The sequence below is a fragment of the Petromyzon marinus genome, chromosome 30 (genome assembly GCF_048934315.1).
Source record: "Petromyzon marinus isolate PM22_M1 ecotype Great Lakes invasive population chromosome 30, UKy_Petmar_22M1.pri1.0, whole genome shotgun sequence".
Lineage (NCBI taxonomy): Eukaryota > Metazoa > Chordata > Hyperoartia > Petromyzontiformes > Petromyzontidae > Petromyzon > Petromyzon marinus.
This window is the reverse complement of record NC_133696.1, coordinates 13,259,320-13,284,453: the sequence shown is the minus strand read 5'-3', so window position 1 is coordinate 13,284,453 and position 25,134 is coordinate 13,259,320. Positions and strand designations below refer to the sequence as shown.

At 59.6% G+C, this 25,134-nt stretch overlaps 1 protein-coding gene across 1 annotated transcript in view; it reads right to left on the bottom strand.

Annotated features, from left to right (window-relative positions):
* LOC116947631 (uncharacterized) overlaps nucleotides 1-25,134 on the bottom strand; it is an 84,185-nt gene that overhangs the window by 52,937 nt on the left and 6,114 nt on the right. The window lies entirely within an intron of this gene.

Here is a 25,134-nt window from a genome sequence, read left to right as displayed (position 1 = left end):
TCAACCTGCTTCACCTCCCCCAGGGCTCTCAACCTGCTTCACGTCCCCCAGGGCTCTCAAACTGCCTCACCTCCCCCAGGACTCTAAAATTCCCTCACCTCCCCCAGGGCTCTCAACCTGCTTCACCTCCCCTAGAGCTCTCAATCTGCTTCACCTCCCCCAGGGCTCTCAAACTGCCTCACCTCCCCCAGGGATCTCAATCTGCCTCACCTCCCCCAGGGCTCTCAATCTGCTTCATCTCCCCCAGGGCTCTCAAACTGCCTCAACTCCCCCAGGACTCTCAAACTCCCTCACCTCCCCCAGGGCTCTCAACGTGTTTCACCTCCCCCAGGGCTCTCAAATTGCCTCACCTCCCCCAGGGCTCTCAAACTGCTTCACCTCCCCCAGGGCTCTCAATCTGCTTCACCTCCCCCAGGGATCTCAATATACTTCACCTCCCCCAGGGCTCTCAATCTGCTTCACCTCCCACAGGGCTCTCAAACTGCCTCACCTTCCCCAAGGATCTCAATATACTTCACCTCCCCTAGGGCTCTCAATCTGCTTCACCTCCCACAGGGTTCTCAAATTGCCTCACCTCCCCCGAGGCTCTCAATCTGCTTCACCTCCCCAGGGCTCTCAATCTGCCTCACCTCCCCCAAGGCTCCCAAACTGCCTCACCTCCGCAGGGCTCTCAAATTGCTTCACCTCCCCCAAGGCTCTCAATCTGCTTCACCTCCCCCAGGGTTCTCAACCTGCTTCACCTCCCCCAGGGCTCTCAACCTGCTTCACCTCCCCCAGGGCTCTCAACCTGCTTCACCTCCCCCAGGGATCTCATTCCGCTTCACCTCCCCCAGGGCCCTCAACCTGCTTCACTTCTCCCAGGGCTCTCAAACTGCTTCACCTCCCCCAGGGATCTCAACCTGCCTCACCTCCCCCAGGGCTCTCAACCTGCTTCACCTCCCCCAGGGCTCTCAACCTGATTCACCTCCCCCAGGGCTCTCAAACTGCCTCACCTCCCCCAGGACTCTCAAACTCCCTCACCTCCCCCAGGGCTCTCAACGTGCTTCACCTCCCCCAGGGCTCTCAAACTGCCTCACCTCCCACAGGGCTCTCAAACTGCCTCACCTCCCCCAGGGCTCTCAATCTGATTCACCTTCCCCAGGGCTCTCAAACTGCCTTACCTCCCCCAGGGCCCTGAAACTGCCTCACCTCCCCCACGCCTCTCAACCTGCTTCACCTCCCACAGGGGTCTCAATCTGCTTCACCTCCCCCAGGGCTCTCAATCTGCTTCACCTCCCCCAGGGCTCTCAATCTGCTTCACCTCCCACAGGGCTCTCAAACTGCCTCACCTCCTCCAGGGATTTCAATCTACTTCACCTCCCCCAGGGCTCTCAATCTGCTTCACCTCCCCTAGGGATCTCAATATACTTCACCTCCCCCAGGGCTCTCAATCTGATTCACCTTCCCCAGGGCTCTCAAACTGCCTTACCTACCCCAGGGCCCTGAAACTGCCTCACCTCCCCCACGCCTCTCAACCTGCTTCACCTCCCCCAGGGGTCTCATTCTGCTTCACCTCCCCCAGGGCTCTCAATCTGCTTCACCTCCCCCAGGGCTCTCAATCTGCTTCACCTCCCACAGGGCTCTCAATATGCTTCACCTCACCTAGGGATCTCAATATACTTCACCTCCCCCAGGGCTCTCAATCTGCTTCACCTCCCACAGGGCTCTCAAACTGCCTCACCTCCCCCAGGGATCTCAATATACTTCACCTCCCCTAGGGCTCTCAATCTGCTTCACCTCCCACAGGGTTCTCAAACTGCCTCACCTCACCCAAGGCTCTCAATCTGCTTCACCTCCCCAGGGCTCTCAATCTGCCTCACCTCCCCCAAGGCTCTCAAACTGCCTCACCTCCCCAGCGCTCTCAATCTGCCTCACCTCCCCCAAGGCTCCCAAACTGCCTCAGCTCCGCAGGGCTCTCAAACTGCTTCACCTCCCCCAAGGCACTCAATCTGCTTCACCTCCCCCAGGGTTCTCAACCTGCTTCACCTCCCCCAGGGCTCTCAACCTGCTTCACCTCCCCCAGGGATCTCAATCCGCTTCACCTCCCCCAGGGATCTCAACCTGCTTCACCTCCCCCAGGGCTCTTAAACTGCCTCACCTCACCCAGGACTCTCAATCTGCCTCACCTCCCCCAGGGCTCTCAACCTGCTGCATCTCCCCCAGGGCTCTCAACCTGCTTCACCTCCCCCAGGGCTCTCAACCTGCTTCACGTCCCCCAGGGCTCTCAAACTGCCTCACCTCCCCCAGGACTCTAAAATTTCCTCACCTCCCCCAGGGCTCTCAACCTGCTTCACCTCCCCTAGAGCTCTCAATCTGCTTCACCTCCCCCAGGGCTCTCAAACTGCCTCACCTCCCCCAGGGATCTCAATCTGCCTCACCTCCCCCAGGGCTCTCAATCTGCTTCATCTCCCCCAGGGCTCTCAAACTGCCTCAACTCCCCCAGGACTCTCAAACTCCCTCAACTCCCCCAGGGCTCTCAACGTGTTTCACCTCCCCCAGGGCTCTCAAATTGCCTCACCTCCCCCAGGGCTCTCAAACTGCTTCACCTCCCCCAGGGCTCTCAATCTGCTTCACCTCCCCCAGGGATCTCAATATACTTCACCTCCCCCAGGGCTCTCAATCTGCTTCACCTCCCACAGGGCTCTCAAACTGCCTCACCTTCCCCAAGGATCTCAATATACTTCACCTCCCCTAGGGCTCTCAATCTGCTTCACCTCCCACAGGGTTCTCAAATTGCCTCACCTCCCCCGAGGCTCTCAATCTGCTTCACCTCCCCAGGGCTCTCAATCTGCCTCACCTCCCCCAAGGCTCCCAAACTGCCTCACCTCCGCAGGGCTCTCAAATTGCTTCACCTCCCCCAAGGCTCTCAATCTGCTTCACCTCCCCCAGGGCTCTCAACTTGCTTCACCTCCCCCAGGGCTCTCAAACTGCCTCACCTCCCCCAGGACTCTCAAACTCCCTCACCTCCCCCAGGGCTCTCAACGTGCTTCACCTCCCCCAGGGCTCTCAAACTGCCTGACCTCCCCCAGGGCTCTCAAACTGCCTCACCTCCCCCAGGGCTCTCAACGTGTTTCACCTCCCCCAGGGCTCTCAAATTGCCTCACCTCCCCCAGGGCTCTCAACGTGCTTCACCTCCCCCAGGGCTCTCAAACTGCCTCACCTCCCCCAGGGCTGTCAAACTGCCTCACCTCACCCAGGACTCTCAAACTCCCTCACCTCCCCCAGGGCTCTCAACGTGCTTCACCTCCCCCAGGGCTCTCAAACTGCCTCACCTCCCCCAGGGCTCTCAAACTGCCTCACCTCCCCCAGGGATCTCAATCTACTTCACCTCCCCCAGGGCTCTCAATCTGATTCACCTTCCGCAGGGCTCTCAAACTGCCTTACCTCCCCCAGGGCCCTGAAACTGCCTCACCTCCCCCACGCCTCTCAATCTGCTTCACCTCCCCCAGGGGTCTCAATCTGCTTCACCTCCCCCAGGGCTCTCAATCTGCTTCACCTCCCCCAGGGCTCTCAATCTGCTTCACCTCCAACAGGGCTCTCAAATTGCCTCACCTCCTCCAGGGATTTCAATCTACTTCACATCCCACAGGGTTCTAAAACTGCCTCACCTCCCCCAAGGCTCTCAATCTGCTTCACCTCCCCAGGGCTCTCTATCTGCCTCACCTCCCCCAAGGCTCTCAAACTGCCTCACCTCCCCAGGGCTCTCAATCTGCCTCACCTCCCCCAAGGCTCCCAAACTGCCTCACCTCCCCCAGGACTCTCAAACTCCTTCACCTCCCCCAGGGCTCTCAACGTGCTTCACCTCCCCCAGGGCTCTCAAACTGCCTCACCTCCCCCAGGGCTCTCAAACTGCCTCACCTCCCCCAGGGCTCTCAATCTGATTCACCTTCCCCAGGGCTCTCAAACTGCCTCACCTCCCCCAGGGCCCTGAAACTGCCTCACCTCCCCCACGCCTCTCAATCTGCTTCATCTCCCCCAGGGCTCTCAAACTGCCTCACCTCCCCCAGGACTCTCAAACTCCCTCACCTCCCCCAGGGCTCTCAACGTGTTTCACCTCCCCCAGGGCTCTCAAATTGCCTCACCTCCCCCAGGGCTCTCAACGTGCTTCACCTCCCCCAGGGCTCTCAAACTGCCTCACCTCCCCCAGGGCTCTAAAACTGCCTCACCTCACCCAGGACTCTCAAACTCCCTCACCTCCCCCAGGGCTCTCAACGTGTTTCACCTCCCCCAGGGCTCTCAAACTCCCTCACCTCCCCCAGGGCTCTCAACGTGCTTCACCTCCCCCAGGGCTCTCAAACTGCCTCACCTCCCCCAGGGCTCTCAAACTGCCTCACCTCCCACAGGGATCTCAATCTACTTCACCTCCCGCAGGGCTCTCAATCTGATTCACCTTCCGCAGGGCTCTCAAACTGCCTTACCTCCCCCAGGGCCCTGAAACTGCCTCACCTCCCCCACGCCTCTCAATCTGCTTCACCTCCCCCAGGGGTCTCAATCTGCTTCACCTCCCCCAGGGCTCTCAATCTGCTTCACCTCCCCCAGGGCTCTCAATCTGCTTCACCTCCCACAGGGCTCTCAAATTGCCTCACCTCCTCCAGGGATTTCAATCTACTTCACCTCCCACAGGGTTCTCAAACTGCCTCACCTCCCCCAAGGCTCTCAATCTGCTTCACCTCCCGAGGGCTCTCAATCTGCCTCACCTGCCCCAAGGCTCTCAAACTGCCTCACCTCCCCAGGGCTCTCAATCTGCCTCACCTCCCCCAAGGCTCCCAAACTGCCTCAGCTCCGCAGGGCTCTCAAACTGCTTCAGCTCCCCCAAGGCTCTCAATCTGCTTCACCTCCCCCAGGGTTCTCAACCTGCTTCACCTCCTCCAGGGCTCTCAACCTGCTTCACCTCCCCCAGGGATCCTAATCCGCTTAACCTCCCCCAGGGATCTCAACCTGCTTCACCTCCCCCAGGGATCTCAACCTGCTTCACCTCCCCCAGGACTCTGAACCTGCCTCACCTACCCCAGGGTCTCAACCTGCTTCACCTCCCCCAGGGCTCTCAACCTGCATCACCTCCCCAAGGCTTCTTAAACTGCCTCACCTCCCCCAGGACTCTTAAACTCCCTCACCTCCCCCAGGGCTCTCAACGTGTTTCACCTCCCCCACGGCTCTCAAATTGCCTCACCTCCCCCAGGGCTCTCAAACTGCCTCACCTCCCCCAGGGATCTCAATCTGCCTCACCTCCCCCAGGGCTCTCAACCTGCTGCATCTCCCCCAGGGCTCTCAACCTGCTTCACTTCCCCCAGGGCTCTCAACCTGCTTCACCTCCCCGAGGGCTCTCAAACTGCCTCACCTCCCCCAGGACTCTCAAATTCCCTCACCTCCCCCAGGGCTCTCAACCTGCTTAACCTCCCCTAGGGCTCTCAATCTGCTTCACCTCCCCCAGGGCTCTCAAACTGCCTCACCTCCCCCAGGGTTCTCAATCTGCCTCACCTCCCCCAGGGCTCTCAATCTGCTTCATCTCCCCCAGGGCTCTCAAACTGCCTCACCTCCCCCAGGACTCTCAAACTCCCTCACCTCCCCCAGGGCTCTCAACGTGTTTCACCTCCCCCAGGGCTCTCAAATTGCTTCACCTCCCCCAGGTCTCTCAATCTGCTTCACCTCCCCCAGGGATCTCAACATACTTCACCTCCCCAAGGGCTCTCAATCTGCTTCACCTCCCACAGGGTTCTTAAACTGCCTCACCTCCCCCGAGGCTCTCAATCTGCTTCACCTCCCCAGGGCTCTCAATCTGCCTCACCTCCCCCAAGGCTCTCAAACTGCCTCACCTCCCCAGGGCTCTCAATCTGCCTCACCTCCCCCAAGGCTCCCAAACTGCCTCACATCCGCAGGGCTCTCAAACTGCTTCACCCCCCCAAGGCTCTCAATCTGCTTCACCTCCCCCAGGGTTCTCAACCTGCTTCACCTCCCCCAGGGCTCTCAACCTGCTTCACCTCCCCGAGGGCTCTCAAACTGCCTCACCTCCCCCAGGACTCTCAAATTCCCTCACCTCCCCCAGGGCTCTCAACCTGCTTAACCTCCCCTAGGGCTCTCAATCTGCTTCACCTCCCCCAGGGCTCTCAAACTGCCTCACCTCCCCCAGGGTTCTCAATCTGCCTCACCTCCCCCAGGGCTCTAAATCTGCTTCATCTCCCCCAGGGCTCTCAAACTGCCTCACCTCCCCCAGGACTCTCAAACTCCCTCACCTCCCCCAGGGCTCTCAACGTGTTTCACCTCCCCCAGGGCTCTCAAATTGCTTCACCTCCCCCAGGTCTCTCAATCTGCTTCACCTCCCCCAGGGATCTCAACATACTTCACCTCCCCAAGGGCTCTCAATCTGCTTCACCTCCCACAGGGTTCTTAAACTGCCTCACCTCCCCCGAGGCTCTCAATCTGCTTCACCTCCCCAGGGCTCTCAATCTGCCTCACCTCCCCCAAGGCTCTCAAACTGCCTCACCTCCCCAGGGCTCTCAATCTGCCTCACCTCCCCCAAGGCTCCCAAACTGCCTCACATCCGCAGGGCTCTCAAACTGCTTCACCCCCCCAAGGCTCTCAATCTGCTTCACCTCCCCCAGGGTTCTCAACCTGCTTCACCTCCCCCAGGGCTCTCAACCTGCTTCACCTCCCCCAGGGCTCACAACCTGCTTCACCTCCCCCAGGGATCTCATTCCGCTTCACCTCCCCCAGGGCCCTCAACCTGCTTCACTTCTCCCAGGGCTCTCAAACTGCTTCACCTCCCCCAGGGATCTCAACCTGCCTCACCTCCCCCAGGGCTCTCAACCTGCTTCACCTCCCCCAGGGCTCTCAAACTGCTTCACCTCCCCCAGGGCTCTCAAACTGCCTCACCTCCCCCAGGACTCTCAAACTCCCTCACCTCACCCACGGCTCTCAACGTGCTTCACCTCCCCCAGGGCTCTCAAACTGCCTCACCTCCCCCAGGGCTCTCAAACTGCCTCACCTCCCCTAGGGATCTCAATCTACTTCACCTCCCCCAGGGCTCTCAAACTCCCTCACCTCCCCCAGGGCTCTCAACGTGCTTCACCTCCCCCAGGGCTCTCAAACTGCCTCACCTCCCCCAGGGCTCTCAAACTGCCTCACCTCCCCCAGGGATCTCAATCTACTTCACCTCCCCCAGGGCTCTCAATCTGATTCACCTTTCCCAGGGCTCTCAAACTGCCTTACCTCCCCCAGGGCCCTGAAACTGCCTCACCTCCCCCACACCTCTCAACCTGCTTCACCTCCCCCAGGGGTCTCAATCTGCTTCACCTCCCCCAGGGCTCTCAATCTGATTCACCTCCTCCAGGGCTCTCAATCTGCTTCACCTCCCACAGGGCTCTCAAATTTCCTCACCTCCTCCAGGGATTTCAATCTACTTCACCTCCCCCAGGGCTCTCAATCTGCTTCACCTCCCCTAGGGATCTCAATATACTTCAGCTCCCCCAGGGCTCTCAATCTGCTTCACCTCCCACAGGGCTCTCAAACTGCCTCACCTCCCCCAGGGATCTCAATATACTTCACCTCCCCTAGGGCTCTCAATCTGCTTCACCTCCCACAGGGTTCTCAAACTGCCTCACCTCCCCCAAGGCTCTCAATCTGCTTCACCTCCCCAGGGCTCTCAATCTGCCTCACCTCCCCCAAGGCTCTCAAACTGCCTCACCTCCCCAGGGCTCTCAATCTGCCTCACCTCCCCCAAGGCTCCCAAACTGCCTCAGCTCCGCAGGGCTCTCAAACTGCTTCACCTCCCCCAAGGCTCTCAATCTGCTTCACCTCCCCCAGGGTTCTCAACCTGCTTCACCTCCCCCAGGGCTCTCAACCTGCTTCACCTCTCCCAGGGATCTCAATCCGCTTCACCTCCCCCAGGGATCTCAACCTGCTTCACCTCCCCCAGGGATCTCAACCTGCTTCACCTCCCCCAGGACTCTGAACCTGCCTCAGCTTCCCCAGGGTCTCAACCTGCTTCACCTCCCCCAGGGCTCTCAACCTGCTTCACCTCCCCCAGGGCTCTTAAACTGCCTCACCTCACCCAGGACTCTCAATCTGCCTCACCTCCCCCAGGGCTCTCAACCTGCTGCATCTCCCCCAGGGCTCTCAACCTGCTTCACCTCCCCCAGGGCTCTCAACCTGCTTCACGTCCCCCAGGGCTCTCAAACTGCCTCACCTCCCCCAGGACTCTAAAATTCCCTCACCTCCCCCAGGGCTCTCAACCTGCTTCACCTCCCCTAGAGCTCTCAATCTGCTTCACCTCCCCCAGGGCTCTCAAACTGCCTCACCTCCCCCAGGGATCTCAATCTGCCTCACCTCCCCCAGGGCTCTCAATCTGCTTCATCTCCCCCAGGGCTCTCAAACTGCCTCAACTCCCCCAGGACTCTCAAACTCCCTCACCTCCCCCAGGGCTCTCAACGTGTTTCACCTCCCCCAGGGCTCTCAAATTGCCTCACCTCCCCCAGGGCTCTCAAACTGCTTCACCTCCCCCAGGGCTCTCAATCTGCTTCACCTCCCCCAGGGATCTCAATATACTTCACCTCCCCCAGGGCTCTCAATCTGCTTCACCTCCCACAGGGCTCTCAAACTGCCTCACCTTCCCCAAGGATCTCAATATACTTCACCTCCCCTAGGGCTCTCAATCTGCTTCACCTCCCACAGGGTTCTCAAATTGCCTCACCTCCCCCGAGGCTCTCAATCTGCTTCACCTCCCCAGGGCTCTCAATCTGCCTCACCTCCCCCAAGGCTCCCAAACTGCCTCACCTCCGCAGGGCTCTCAAATTGCTTCACCTCCCCCAAGGCTCTCAATCTGCTTCACCTCCCCCAGGGTTCTCAACCTGCTTCACCTCCCCCAGGGCTCTCAACCTGCTTCACCTCCCCCAGGGCTCTCAACCTGCTTCACCTCCCCCAGGGATCTCATTCCGCTTCACCTCCCCCAGGGCCCTCAACCTGCTTCACTTCTCCCAGGGCTCTCAAACTGCTTCACCTCCCCCAGGGATCTCAACCTGCCTCACCTCCCCCAGGGCTCTCAACCTGCTTCACCTCCCCCAGGGCTCTCAACCTGATTCACCTCCCCCAGGGCTCTCAAACTGCCTCACCTCCCCCAGGACTCTCAAACTCCCTCACCTCCCCCAGGGCTCTCAACGTGCTTCACCTCCCCCAGGGCTCTCAAACTGCCTCACCTCCCACAGGGCTCTCAAACTGCCTCACCTCCCCCAGGGCTCTCAATCTGATTCACCTTCCCCAGGGCTCTCAAACTGCCTTACCTCCCCCAGGGCCCTGAAACTGCCTCACCTCCCCCACGCCTCTCAACCTGCTTCACCTCCCACAGGGGTCTCAATCTGCTTCACCTCCCCCAGGGCTCTCAATCTGCTTCACCTCCCCCAGGGCTCTCAATCTGCTTCACCTCCCACAGGGCTCTCAAACTGCCTCACCTCCTCCAGGGATTTCAATCTACTTCACCTCCCCCAGGGCTCTCAATCTGCTTCACCTCCCCTAGGGATCTCAATATACTTCACCTCCCCCAGGGCTCTCAATCTGATTCACCTTCCCCAGGGCTCTCAAACTGCCTTACCTACCCCAGGGCCCTGAAACTGCCTCACCTCCCCCACGCCTCTCAACCTGCTTCACCTCCCCCAGGGGTCTCATTCTGCTTCACCTCCCCCAGGGCTCTCAATCTGCTTCACCTCCCCCAGGGCTCTCAATCTGCTTCACCTCCCACAGGGCTCTCAATATGCTTCACCTCACCTAGGGATCTCAATATACTTCACCTCCCCCAGGGCTCTCAATCTGCTTCACCTCCCACAGGGCTCTCAAACTGCCTCACCTCCCCCAGGGATCTCAATATACTTCACCTCCCCTAGGGCTCTCAATCTGCTTCACCTCCCACAGGGTTCTCAAACTGCCTCACCTCACCCAAGGCTCTCAATCTGCTTCACCTCCCCAGGGCTCTCAATCTGCCTCACCTCCCCCAAGGCTCTCAAACTGCCTCACCTCCCCAGCGCTCTCAATCTGCCTCACCTCCCCCAAGGCTCCCAAACTGCCTCAGCTCCGCAGGGCTCTCAAACTGCTTCACCTCCCCCAAGGCACTCAATCTGCTTCACCTCCCCCAGGGTTCTCAACCTGCTTCACCTCCCCCAGGGCTCTCAACCTGCTTCACCTCCCCCAGGGATCTCAATCCGCTTCACCTCCCCCAGGGATCTCAACCTGCTTCACCTCCCCCAGGGCTCTTAAACTGCCTCACCTCACCCAGGACTCTCAATCTGCCTCACCTCCCCCAGGGCTCTCAACCTGCTGCATCTCCCCCAGGGCTCTCAACCTGCTTCACCTCCCCCAGGGCTCTCAACCTGCTTCACGTCCCCCAGGGCTCTCAAACTGCCTCACCTCCCCCAGGACTCTAAAATTTCCTCACCTCCCCCAGGGCTCTCAACCTGCTTCACCTCCCCTAGAGCTCTCAATCTGCTTCACCTCCCCCAGGGCTCTCAAACTGCCTCACCTCCCCCAGGGATCTCAATCTGCCTCACCTCCCCCAGGGCTCTCAATCTGCTTCATCTCCCCCAGGGCTCTCAAACTGCCTCAACTCCCCCAGGACTCTCAAACTCCCTCAACTCCCCCAGGGCTCTCAACGTGTTTCACCTCCCCCAGGGCTCTCAAATTGCCTCACCTCCCCCAGGGCTCTCAAACTGCTTCACCTCCCCCAGGGCTCTCAATCTGCTTCACCTCCCCCAGGGATCTCAATATACTTCACCTCCCCCAGGGCTCTCAATCTGCTTCACCTCCCACAGGGCTCTCAAACTGCCTCACCTTCCCCAAGGATCTCAATATACTTCACCTCCCCTAGGGCTCTCAATCTGCTTCACCTCCCACAGGGTTCTCAAATTGCCTCACCTCCCCCGAGGCTCTCAATCTGCTTCACCTCCCCAGGGCTCTCAATCTGCCTCACCTCCCCCAAGGCTCCCAAACTGCCTCACCTCCGCAGGGCTCTCAAATTGCTTCACCTCCCCCAAGGCTCTCAATCTGCTTCACCTCCCCCAGGGTTCTCAACCTGCTTCACCTCCCCCAGGGCTCTCAACCTGCTTCACATCCCCCAGGGCTCTCAACCTGCTTCACCTCCCCCAGGGATCTCATTCCGCTTCACCTCCCCCAGGGCCCTCAACCTGCTTCACTTCTCCCAGGGCTCTCAAACTGCTTCACCTCCCCCAGGGATCTCAACCTGCCTCACCTCCCCCAGGGCTCTCAACCTGCTTCACCTCCCCCAGGGCTCTCAACCTGATTCACCTCCCCCAGGGCTCTCAAACTGCCTCACCTCCCCCAGGACTCTCAAACTCCCTCACCTCCCCCAGGGCTCTCAACGTGCTTCACCTCCCCCAGGGCTCTCAAACTGCCTCACCTCCCACAGGGCTCTCAAACTGCCTCACCTCCCCCAGGGCTCTCAATCTGATTCACCTTCCCCAGGGCTCTCAAACTGCCTTACCTCCCCCAGGGCCCTGAAACTGCCTCACCTCCCCCACGCCTCTCAACCTGCTTCACCTCCCACAGGGGTCTCAATCTGCTTCACCTCCCCCAGGGCTCTCAATCTGCTTCACCTCCCCCAGGGCTCTCAATCTGCTTCACCTCCCACAGGGCTCTCAAACTGCCTCACCTCCTCCAGGGATTTCAATCTACTTCACCTCCCCCAGGGCTCTCAATCTGCTTCACCTCCCCTAGGGATCTCAATATACTTCACCTCCCCCAGGGCTCTCAATCTGATTCACCTTCCCCAGGGCTCTCAAACTGCCTTACCTACCCCAGGGCCCTGAAACTGCCTCACCTCCCCCACGCCTCTCAACCTGCTTCACCTCCCCCAGGGGTCTCATTCTGCTTCACCTCCCCCAGGGCTCTCAATCTGCTTCACCTCCCCCAGGGCTCTCAATCTGCTTCACCTCCCACAGGGCTCTCAATATGCTTCACCTCACCTAGGGATCTCAATATACTTCACCTCCCCCAGGGCTCTCAATCTGCTTCACCTCCCACAGGGCTCTCAAACTGCCTCACCTCCCCCAGGGATCTCAATATACTTCACCTCCCCTAGGGCTCTCAATCTGCTTCACCTCCCACAGGGTTCTCAAACTGCCTCACCTCACCCAAGGCTCTCAATCTGCTTCACCTCCCCAGGGCTCTCAATCTGCCTCACCTCCCCCAAGGCTCTCAAACTGCCTCACCTCCCCAGCGCTCTCAATCTGCCTCACCTCCCCCAAGGCTCCCAAACTGCCTCAGCTCCGCAGGGCTCTCAAACTGCTTCACCTCCCCCAAGGCACTCAATCTGCTTCACCTCCCCCAGGGTTCTCAACCTGCTTCACCTCCCCCAGGGCTCTCAACCTGCTTCACCTCCCCCAGGGATCTCAATCCGCTTCACCTCCCCCAGGGATCTCAACCTGCTTCACCTCCCCCAGGGATCTCAACCTGCTTCACCTCCCCCAGGACTCTGAACCTGCCTCACCTCCCCCAGGGTCTCAACCTGCTTCACCTCCCCCAGGGCTCTCAATCTGCTTCACGTCCCCCAGGGCTCTCAATCTGCTTCACCTCCCCTAGGGATCTCAATATACTTCACCTCCCCCAGGGCTCTCAATCTGATTCACCTTCCCCAGGGCTCTCAAACTGCCTTATCTACCCCAGGGCCCTGAAACTGCCTCACCTCCCCCACGCCTCTCAACCTGCTTCACCTCCCCCAGGGGTCTCTATCTGCTTCACCTCCCCCAGGGCTCTCAATCTGCTTCACCTCCCCCAGGGCTCTCAATCTGCTTCACCTCCCACAGGGCTCTCAATATGCTTCACCTCCCCTAGGGATCTCAATATACTTCACCTCCCTCAGGGCTCTCAATCTGCTTCACCTCCCACAGGGCTCTCAAACTGCCTCACCTCCCCCAGGGATCTCAATAAACTTCACCTCCCCTAGGGCTCTCAATCTGCTTCACCTTCCACAGGGTTCTCAAACTGCCTCACCTCCCCCAAGGCTCTCAATCTGCTTCACCTCCCCAGGGCTCTCAATCTGCCTCACCTCCACCAAGGCTCTCAAACTGCCTCACCTCTCCAGGGCTCTCAATCTGCCTCACCTCCCCCAAGGCTCCCAAACTGCCTCAGCTCCGCAGGGCTCTCAAACTGCTTCACCTCCCCCAAGGCACTCAATCTGCTTCACCTCCCCCAGGGTTCTCAACCTGCTTCACCTCCCCCAGGGCTCTCAACCTGCTTCACCTCCCCCAGGGATCTCAATCCGCTTCACCTCCCCCAGGGATCTCAACCTGCTTCACCTCCCCCAGGGATCTCAACCTGCTTCACCTCCCCCAGGACTCTGAACCTGCCTCACCTCCCCCAGGGTCTCAACCTGCTTCACCTCCCCCAGGGCTCTCAATCTGCTTCACGTCCCCCAGGGCTCTTAAACTGCCTCACCTCCCCCAGGACTCTTAAACTCCCTCACCTCCCCCAGGTCTCTCAACGTGTTTCACCTCCCCCAGGGCTCTCAATTTGCCTCACCTCCCCCAGCGCTCTCAAACTGCCTCAACTCCCCCAGGGATCTCAATCTGCCTGACCTCCCCCAGGGCTCTCAACCTGCTGCATCTCCCCCAGGGCTCTCAACCTGCTTCACCTCCCCCAGGGGTCTCAATCTGCTTCACCTCCCCCAGGGCTCTCAATCTGCTTCACCTCCCCCAGGGCTCTCAATCTGCTTCACCTCCCACAGGGCTCTCAAACTGCCTCACCTCCCCCAGGGATCTCAATATACTTCACCTCCCCTAGGGATCTCAATCTGCTTCACCTCCCACAGGGTTCTCAAACTGCCTCACCTCCCCCAAGGCTCTCAATCTGCTTCACCTCCCCAGGGCTCTCAATCTGCCTCACCTCCCCCAAGGCTCTCAAACTGCCTCACCTCCCCAGGGCTCTCAATCTGCCTCACCTCCCCCAAGGCTCCCAAACTGCCTCAGCTCCGCAGGGCTCTCAAACTGCTTCACCTCCCCCAAGGCTCTCAATCTGCTTCACCTCCCCCAGGGTTCTCAACCTGCTTCACCTCCCCCAGGGCTCTCAACCTGCTTCACCTCTCCCAGGGATCTCAATCCGCTTCACCTCCCCCAGGGATCTCAACCTGCTTCACCTCCCCCAGGGATCTCAACCTGCTTCACCTCCCCCAGGACTCTGAACCTGCCTCATCTTCCCCAGGGTCTCAACCTGCTTCACCTCCCCCAGGGCTCTCAACCTGCTTCACCTCCCCCAGGGCTCTTAAACTGCCTCACCTCACCCAGGACTCTCAATCTGCCTCACCTCCCCCAGGGCTCTCAACCTGCTGCATCTCCCCCAGGGCTCTCAACCTGCTTCACCTCCCCCAGGGCTCTCAACCTGCTTCACCTCCCCCAGGGCTCTCAAACTGCCTCACCTCCCCCAGGACTCTCAAATTCCCTCACCTCCCCCAGGGCTCTCAACCTGCTTCACCTCCCCTAGGGCTCTCAATCTGCTTCACCTCCCCCAGGGCTCTCAAACTGCCTCACCTCCCCCAGGGATCTCAATCTGCCTCACCTCCCCCAGGGCTCTCAATCTGCTTCATCTCCCCCAGGGCTCTCAAACTGCCTCACCTCCCCCAGGACTCTCAAACTCCCTCACCTCCCCCAGGGCTCTCAACGTGTTTCACCTCCCCCAGGGCACTCAAATTGCCTCACCTCCCCCAGGGCTCTCAAACTGCTTCACCTCCCACAGGGCTCTCAATCTGCTTCACCTCCCCCAGGGATCTCAATATACTTCACCTCCCCCAGGGCTCTCAATCTGCTTCACCTCCCACAGGGCTCTCAAACTGCCTCACCTTCCCCAAGGATCTCAATATACTTCACCTCCCCTAGGGCTCTCAATCTGCTTCACCTCCCACAGGGTTCTCAAACTGCCTCACCTCCCCCGAGGCTCTCAATCTGCTTCACCTCCCCAGGGCTCTCAATCTGCCTCAACTCCCCCAAGGCTCTCAAACTGCCTCACCTCCCCAGGGCTCTCAATCTGCCTCACCTCCCCCAAGGCTCCCAAACTGCCTCACCTCCGCAGGGCTCTCAAATTGCTTCACCTCCCCCAAGGCTCTCAATCTGCTTCACCTCCCCCAGGGTTCTCAACCTGCTTCACCTCCCCCAGGGCTCTCAACCTGCTTCACCTCCCCCAGGGCTCTCAACCTGCTTCACCTCCCCCAGGGATCTCATTCCGCTTCACCTCCCCCAGGGCCCTCAACCTGCTTCACTTCTCCCAGGGCTCTCAAAGTGCTTCACCTCCCCCAGGGATCTCAACCTGCCTCACCTCCCCCAGGGCTCTCAACCTGCTTCACCTCCCCCAGGGCTCTCAACCTGCTTCACCTCCCCCAGGGCTCTCAAACTGCCTCACCTCCCCCAGGACTCTCAAACTCCCTCACCTCCCCCAGGGCTCTCAACGTGCTTCACCTCCCCCAGGGCTCTCAAACTGCCTCACCTCCCACAGGGCTCTCAAACTGCCTCACCTCCCCCAGGGCTCTCAATCTGATTCACCTTCCCCAGGGCTCTCAAACTGCCTTACCTCCCCCAGGGCCCTGAAATTGCCTCACCTCCCCCACGCCTCTCAACCTGCTTCACCTCCCACAGGGGTCTCAATCTGCTTCACCTCCCCCAGGGCTCTCAATCTGCTTCACCTCCCCCAGGGCTCTCAATCTGCTTCACCTCCCACAGGGCTCTCAAACTGCCTCACCTCCTCCAGGGATTTCAATCTACTTCACCTCCCCCAGGGCTCTCAATCTGCTTCACCTCCCCTAGGGATCTCAATATACTTCACCTCCCCCAGGGCTCTCAATCTGATTCACCTTCCCCAGGGCTCTCAAACTGCCTTACCTACCCCAGGGCCCTGAAACTGCCTCACCTCCCCCACGCCTCTCAACCTGCTTCACCTCCCCCAGGGGTCTCAATCTGCTTCACCTCCCCCAGGGCTCTCAATCTGCTTCACCTCCCCCAGGGCTCTCAATCTGCTTCACCTCCCACAGGGCTCTCAATATGCTTCACCTCCCCTAGGGATCTCAATATACTTCACCTCCCCCAGGGCTCTCAATCTGCTTCACCTCCCACAGGGCTCTCAAACTGCCTCACCTCCCCCAGGGATCTCAATATACTTCACCTCCCCTAGGGCTCTCAATCTGCTTCACCTCCCACAGGGTTGTCAAACTGCCTCACCTCCCCCAAGGCTCTCAATCTGCTTGACCTCCCCAGGGCTCTCAATCTTCCTCACCTCCCCCAAGGCTCTCAAACTGCCTCACCTCCCCAGCGCTCTCAATCTGCCTCACCTCCCCCAAGGCTCCCAAACTGCCTCAGCTCCGCAGGGCTCTCAAACTGCTTCACCTCCCCCAAGGCTCTCAATCTGCTTCACCTCCCCCAGGGTTCTCAACCTGCTTCACCTCCCCCAGGGCTCTCAACCTGCTTCACCTCCCCCAGGGATCTCAATCCGCTTCACCTCCCCCAGGGATCTCAACCTGCTTCACCTCCCCCAGGGATCTCAACCTGCTTCACCTCCCCCAGGACTCTGAACCTGCCTCACCTCCCCCAGGGTCTCAACCTGCTTCACCTCCCCCAGGGCTCTCAATCTGCTTCACGTCCCCCAGGGCTCTCAATCTGCTTCACCTCCCCTAGGGATCTCAATATACTTCACCTCCCCCAGGGCTCTCAATCTGATTCACCTTCCCCAGGGCTCTCAAACTGCCTTACCTACCCCAGGGCCCTGAAACTGCCTCACCTCCCCCACGCCTCTCAACCTGCTTCACCTCCCCCAGGGGTCTCTATCTGCTTCACCTCCCCCAGGGCTCTCAATCTGCTTCACCTCCCACAGGGCTCTCAATCTGCTTCACCTCCCACAGGGCTCTCAATATGCTTCACCTCCCCTAGGGATCTCAATATACTTCACCTCCCCCAGGGCTCTCAATCTGCTTCACCTCCCACAGGGCTCTCAAACTGCCTCACCTCCCCCAGGGATCTCAATAAACTTCACCTCCCCTAGGGCTCTCAATCTGCTTCACCTTCCACAGGGTTCTCAAACTGCCTCACCTCCCCCAAGGCTCTCAATCTGCTTCACCTCCCCAGGGCTCTCAATCTGCCTCACCTCCCCCAAGGCTCTCAACTGCCTCACCTCCCCAGGGCTCTCAATCTGCCTCACCTCCCCCAAGGCTCCCAAACTGCCTCAGCTCCGCAGGGCTCTCAAACTGCTTCACCTCCCCCAAGGCTCTCAATCTGCTTCACCTCCCCCAGGGTTCTCAACCTGCTTCACCTCCCACAGGGTTCTCAAACTGCCTCACCTCCCCCAAGGCTCTCAATCTGCTTCACCTCCCCAGGGCTCTCAATCTGCCTCACCTCCCCCAAGGCTCTCAAACTGCCTCACCTCCCCAGCGCTCTCAATCTGCCTCACCTCCCCCAAGGCTCCCAAACTGCCTCAGCTCCGCAGGGCTCTCAAACTGCTTCACCTCCCCCAAGGCTCTCAATCTGCTTCACCTCCCCCAGGGTTCTCAACCTGCTTCACCTCCCCCAGGGCTCTCAACCTGCTTCACCTCCCCCAGGGATCTCAATCCGCTTCACCTCCCCCAGGGATCTCAACCTGCTTCACCTCCCCCAGGGATCTCAACCTGCTTCACCTCCCCCAGGACTCTGAACCTGCCTCACCTCCCCCAGGGTCTCAACCTGCTTCACCTCCCCCAGGGCTCTCAATCTGCTTCACGTCCCCCAGGGCTCTCAATCTGCTTCACCTCCCCTAGGGATCTCAATATACTTCACCTCCCCCAGGGCTCTCAATCTGATTCACCTTCCCCAGGGCTCTCAAACTGCCTTACCTACCCCAGGGCCCTGAAACTGCCTCACCTCCCCCACGCCTCTCAACCTGCTTCACCTCCCCCAGGGGTCTCTATCTGCTTCACCTCCCCCAGGGCTCTCAATCTGCTTCACCTCCCACAGGGCTCTCAATCTGCTTCACCTCCCACAGGGCTCTCAATATGCTTCACCTCCCCTAGGGATCTCAATATACTTCACCTCCCCCAGGGCTCTCAATCTGCTTCACCTCCCACAGGGCTCTCAAACTGCCTCACCTCCCCCAGGGATCTCAATAAACTTCACCTCCCCTAGGGCTCTCAATCTGCTTCACCTTCCACAGGGTTCTCAAACTGCCTCACCTCCCCCAAGGCTCTCAATCTGCTTCACCTCCCCAGGGCTCTCAATCTGCCTCACCTCCCCCAAGGCTCTCAACTGCCTCACCTCCCCAGGGCTCTCAATCTGCCTCACCTCCCCCAAGGCTCCCAAACTGCCTCAGCTCCGCAGGGCTCTCAAACTGCTTCACCTCCCCCAAGGCTCTCAATCTGCTTCACCTCCCCCAGGGTTCTCAACCTGCTTCACCTGCCCCAGGGCTCTCAACCTGCTTCACCTCCCCCAGGGATCTCAATCCGCTTCACCTCCCCCAGGGATCTCAACCTGCTTCACCTCCCCCAGGGATCTCAACCTGCTTCACCTCCCCCAGGACTCTGAACCTGCCTCACCTCCCACAGGGTCTCAACCTGCTTCACCTCCCCCAGGGCTCTCAATCTGCTTCACGTCCCCCAGGGCTCTTAAACTGCCTCACCTCCCCCAGGACTCTTAAACTCCCTCACCTCCCCCAGGGGTCTCAACGTGTTTCACCTCCCCCAGGGCTCTCAAATTGCCTCACCTCCCCCAGCGCTCTCAAACTGCCTCAACTCCCCCAGGGATCTCAATCTGCCTGACCTCCCCCAGGGCCCTGAAACTGCCTCACCTCCCCCACGCCTCTCAACCTGCTTCACCTCCCCCAGGGGTCTCAATCTGCTTCACCTCCCCCAGGGCTCTCAATCTGCTTCACCTCCCCCAGGGCTCTCAATCTGCTTCACCTCCCACAGGGCTCTCAATATGCTTCACCTCCCCTAGGGATCTCAATATACTTCACCTCCCCCAGGGCTCTCAATCTGCTTCACCTCCCACAGGGCTCTCAAACTGCCTCACCTCCCCCAGGGATCTCAATATACTTCACCTCCCCTAGGGCTCTCAATCTGCTTCACCTCCCACAGGGTTCTCAAACTGCCTCACCTCCCCCAAGGCTCTCAATCTGCTTCACCTCCCCAGGGCTCTCAATCTGCCTCACCTCCCCCAAGGCTCTCAAACTGCCTCACCTCCCCAGGGCTCTCAATCTGCCTCACCTCCCCCAAGGCTCCCAAACTGCCTCAGCTCCGCAGGGCTCTCAAACTGCTTCACCTCCCCCAAGGCTCTCAATCTGCTTCACCTCCCCCAGGGTTCTCAACCTGCTTCACCTCCCCCAGGGCTCTCAACCTGCTTCACCTCCCCCAGGGATCTCAATCCGCTTCACCTCCCCGAGGGATCTCAACCTGCTTCACCTCCCCCAGGGATCTCAACCTGCTTCACCTCCCCCAGGACTCTGAACCTGCCTCACCTCCCCCAGGGTCTCAACCTGCTTCACCTCCCCCAGGGCTCTCAATCTGCTTCACGTCCCCCAGGGCTCTCAATCTGCTTCACCTCCCCTAGGGATCTCAATATACTTCACCTCCCCCAGGGCTCTCAATCTGAGTCACCTTCCCCAGGGCTCTCAAACTGCCTTACCTACCCCAGGGCCCTGAAACTGCCTCACCTCCCCCACGCCTCTCAACCTGCTTCACCTCCCCCATGGGTCTCTATCTGCTTCACCTCCCCCAGGGCTCTCAATCTGCTTCACCTCCCCCAGGGCTCTCAATCTGCTTCACCTCCCACAGGGCTCTCAATATGCTTCACCTCCCCTAGGGATCTCAATATACTTCACCTCCCCCAGGGCTCTCAATCTGCTTCACCTCCCACAGGGCTCTCAAACTGCCTCACCTCCCCCAGGGATCTCAATATACTTCACCTCCCCTAGGGCTCTCAATCTGCTTCACCTTCCACAGGGTTCTCAAACTGCCTCACCTCCCCCAAGGTTCTCAATCTGCTTCACCTCCCCAGGGCTCTCAATCTGCCTCACCTCCCCCAAGGCTCTCAAACTGCCTCACCTCCCCAGGGCTCTCAATCTGCCTCACCTCCCGCAAGGCTCCCAAACTGCCTCAGCTCCGCAGGGCTCTCAAACTGCTTCACCTCCCCCAAGGCTCTCAATCTGCTTCACCTCCCCCAGGGTTCTCAACCTGCTTCACCTCCCCCAGGGCTCTCAACCTGCTTCACCTCCCCCAGGGATCTCAATCCGCTTCACCTCCCCCAGGGATCTCAACCTGCTTCACCTCCCCCAGGGATCTCAACCTGCTTCACCTCCCCCAGGACTCTGAAACTGCCTCACCTCCCCCAGGGTCTCAACCTGCTTCACCTCCCCCAGGGCTCTCAATCTGCTTCACGTCCCCCAGGGCTCTTAAACTGCCTCAACTCCCCCAGGACTCTTAAACTCCCTCACCTCCCCCAGGGCTCTCAACGTGTTTCACCTCCCCCAGGGCTCTCAAATTGCCTCACCTCCCCCAGGGCTCTCAAACTGCCTCAACTCCCCCAGGGATCTCAATCTGCCTGACCTCCCCCAGGGCTCTCAACCTGCTGCATCTCCCCCAGGGCTCTCAACCTGCTTCACCTCCCCCAGGGGTCTCAATCTGCTTCACCTCCCCCAGGGCTCTCAATCTGCTTCACCTCCCCCAGGGCTCTCAATCTGCTTCACCTCCCACAGGGCTCTCAAACTGCCTCACCTCCTCCAGGGATTTCAATCTACTTCACCTCCCCCAGGGCTCTCAATCTGCTTCACCTCCCCTAGGGATCTCAATATACTTCACCTCCCCCAGGGCTCTCAATCTGATTCACCTTCCCCAGGTCTCTCAAACTGCCTTACCTACCCCAGCGCCCTGAAACTGCCTCACCTCCACCACGCCTCTCAACCTGCTTCACCTCCCCCAGGGATCTCAATCTGCTTCACCTCCCCCAGGGCTCTCAATCTGCTTCACCTCCCCCAGGGCTCTCAATCTGCTTCACCTCCCACAGGGCTCTCAATATGCTTCACCTCCCCTAGGGATCTCAATATACTTCACCTCCCCCAGGGCTCTCAATCTGCTTCACCTCCCACAGGGCTCTCAAACTGCCTCACCTCCCCCAGGGATCTCAATATACTTCACCTCCCCTAGGGCTCTCAATCTGCTTCACCTCCCACAGGGTTCTCAAACTGCTTCACCTCCCCCAAGGCTCTCAATCTGCTTCACCTCCCCCAGGGTTCTCAACCTGCTTCACCTCCCCCAGGGCTCTCAACCTGCTTCACCTCCCCCAGGGATCTCAATCCGCTTCACCTCCCCCAGGGATCTCAACCTGCTTCACCTCCCCCAGGGATCTCAACCTGCTTCACCTCCCCCAGGACTCTGAAACTGCCTCACCTCCCCCAGGGTCTCAACCTGCTTCACCTCCCCCAGGGCTCTCAATCTGCTTCACGTCCCCCAGGGCTCTTAAACTGCCTCAACTCCCCCAGGACTCTTAAACTCCCTCACCTCCCCCAGGGCTCTCAACGTGTTTCACCTCCCCCAGGGCTCTCAAATTGCCTCACCTCCCCCAGGGCTCTCAAACTGCCTCAACTCCCCCAGGGATCTCAATCTGCCTGACCTCCCCCAGGGCTCTCAACCTGCTGCATCTCCCCCAGGGCTCTCAACCTGCTTCACCTCCCCCAGGGGTCTCAATCTGCTTCACCTCCCCCAGGGCTCTCAATCTGCTTCACCTCCCCCAGGGCTCTCAATCTGCTTCACCTCCCACAGGGCTCTCAAACTGCCTCACCTCCTCCAGGGATTTCAATCTACTTCACCTCCCCCAGGGCTCTCAATCTGCTTCACCTCCCCTAGGGATCTCAATATACTTCACCTCCCCCAGGGCTCTCAATCTGATTCACCTTCCCCAGGTCTCTCAAACTGCCTTACCTACCCCAGCGCCCTGAAACTGCCTCACCTCCACCACGCCTCTCAACCTGCTTCACCTCCCCCAGGGATCTCAATCTGCTTCACCTCCCCCAGGGCTCTCAATCTGCTTCACCTCCCCCAGGGCTCTCAATCTGCTTCACCTCCCACAGGGCTCTCAATATGCTTCACCTCCCCTAGGGATCTCAATATACTTCACCTCCCCCAGGGCTCTCAATCTGCTTCACCTCCCACAGGGCTCTCAAACTGCCTCACCTCCCCCAGGGATCTCAATATACTTCACCTCCCCTAGGGCTCTCAATCTGCTTCACCTCCCACAGGGTTCTCAAACTGCCTCACCTCCCCCAAGGCTCTCAATCTGCTTCACCTCCCCAGGGCTCTCAATCTGCCTCACCTCCCCCAAGGCTCTCAAACTGCCTCACCTCCCCAGGGCTCTCAATCTGCCTCACCTCCCGCAAGGCTCCCAAACTGCCTCAGCTCCGCAGGGCTCTCAAACTGCTTCACCTCCCCCAATGCTCTCAATCTGCTTCACCTCCCCCAGGGTTCTCAACCTGCTTCACCTCCCCCAGGGCTCTCAACCTGCTTCACCTCCCCCAGTGATCTCAATCCGCTTAACCTCCCCCAGGGATCTCAACCTGCTTCACCTCCCCCAGGGATCTCAACCTGCTTCACCTCCCCCAGGACTCTGAACCTGCCTCACCTCCCCCAGGGTCTCAACCTGCTTCACCTCCCCCAGGGCTCTCAATCTGCTTCACCTCCCCCAGGGCTCTTAAACTGCCTCACCTCCCCCAGGACTCTTAAACTCCCTCACCTCCCCCAGGGCTCTCAACGTGTTTCACCTCCCCCAGGGCTCTCAAATTGCCTCACCTCCCCCAGGGCTCTCAAACTGCCTCAACTCCCCCAGGGATCTCAATCTGCCTGACCTCCCCCAGGGCTCTCAACCTGCTGCATCTCCCCCAGGGATTTCAATCTACTTCACCTCCCCCAGGGCTCTCAATCTGCTTCACCTCCCCTAGGGATCTCAATATACTTCACCTCCCCCAGGGCTCTCAATCTGATTCACCTTCCCCAGGTCTCTCAAACTGCCTTACCTACCCCAGGGCCCTGAAACTGCCTCACCTCCCCCACGCCTCTCAACCTGCTTCACCTCCCCCAGGGGTCTCAATCTGCTTCACCTCCCCCAGGGCTCTCAATCTGCATCACCTCCCCCAGGGCTCTCAATCTGCTTCACCTCCCACAGGGCTCTCAATATGCTTCACCTCCCCTAGGGATCTCAATATACTTCACCTCCCCCAGGGCTCTCAATCTGCTTCACCTCCCACAGGGCTCTCAAACTGCCTCACCTCCCCCAGGGATCTCAATATACTTCACCTCCCCTAGGGCTCTCAATCTGCTTCACCTCCCACAGGGTTCTCAAACTGCCTCACCTCCCCCAAGGCTCTCAATCTGCTTCACCTCCCCAGGGCTCTCAATCTGCCTCACCTCCCCCAAGGCTCTCAAACTGCCTCACCTCCCCAGGGCTCTCAATCTGCCTCACCTCCCCCAAGGCTCCCAAACTGCCTCAGCTCCGCAGGGCTCTCAAACTGCTTCACCTCCCCCAAGGCTCTCAATCTGCTTCACCTCCCCCAGGGTTCTCAACCTGCTTCACCTCCCCCAGGGTTCTCAACCTGCTTCACCTCCCCCAGGGCTCTCAACCTGCTTCACCTCCCCCAGGGATCTCAATCCGCTTCACCTCCCCCAGGGATCTCAACCTGCTTCACCTCCCCCAGGGCTCTCAACCTGCTTCACCTCCCCCAGGACTCTGAACCTGCCTCACCTCCCCCAGGGTCTCAACCTGCTTCACCTCCCCCAGGGGTCTCAATCTGCTTCACCTCCCCCAGGGCTCTTAAACTGCCTCACCTCCCCCAGGACTCTTAAACTCCCTCACCTCCCCCACGGCTCTCAACGTGCTTCACCTCCCCCAGGGCTCTTAAACTGCCTCACCTCCCCCAGGACTCTTAAACTCCCTCACCTCCCCCACGGCTCTCAACGTGCTTCACCTCCCCCAGGGCTCTCAAATTGCCTCACCTCCCCCAGGGCTCTCAAACTGCCTCACCTCCCCCAGGGATCTCAATCTGCCTCACCTCCCCCAGGGCTCTCAACCTGCTGCATCTCCCCCAGGGCTCTCAACCTGCTTCACCTCCCCCAGGGCTCTCAACCTGCTTCACCTCCCCCAGGGCTCTCAAACTGCTTCACCTCCCCCAGGACTCTCAAATTCCCTCAACTCTCCCAGGACTCTCAACCTGCTTCACCTCCCCTAGGGCTCTCAATCTCCTTCACCTCCCCCAGGGCTGTCAAACTGCCTCACCTCCCCCAGGGATCTCAATCTGCCTCACCTCCCCCAGGGCTCTCAATCTGCTTCATCTCCCCCAGGGCTCTCAAACTGCCTCACCTCCCCCAGGACTCTCAAACTCCCTCACCTCCCCCAGGGCTCTCAACGTGTTTCACCTCCCCCAGGGCTCTCAAATTGCCTCACCTCCCCCAGGGCTCTCAAACTGCTTCACCTCCCCCAGGGCTCTCAATCTGCTTCACCTCCCCCAGGGATCTCAATATACTTCACCTCTCCCAGGGCTCTCAATCTGCTTCACCTCCCACAGGGCTCTCAAACTGCCTCACCTTCCCCAAGGATCTCAATATACTTCACCTCCCCTAGGGCTCTCAATCTGCTTCACCTCCCACAGGGTTCTCAAACTGCCTCACCTCCCCCGAGGCTCTCAATATGCTTCACCTCCCCAGGGCTCTCAATCTGCCTCACCTCCCCCAAGGCTCTCAAACTGCCTCACCTCCCCAGGGCTCTCAATCTGCCTCACCTCCCCCAAGGCTCCCAAACTGCCTCACCTCCGCAGGGCTCTCAAACTGCTTCACCTCCCCCAAGGCTCTCAATCTGCTTCACCTCCCCCAGGGTTCTCAACCTGCTTCACCTCCCCCAGGGCTCTCAACCTGCTTCACCTCCCCCAGGGCTCTCAACCTGCTTCACCTCCCCCAGAGATCTCATTCCGCTTCACCTCCCCCAGGGCCCTCAACCTGCTTCACTTCTCCCAGGGCTCTCAAACTGCTTCACCTCCCCCAGCGATCTCAACCTGCCTCACCTCCCCCAGGGCTTTCAACCTGCTTCACCTCCCCCAGGGCTCCCAACCTGCTTCACCTCC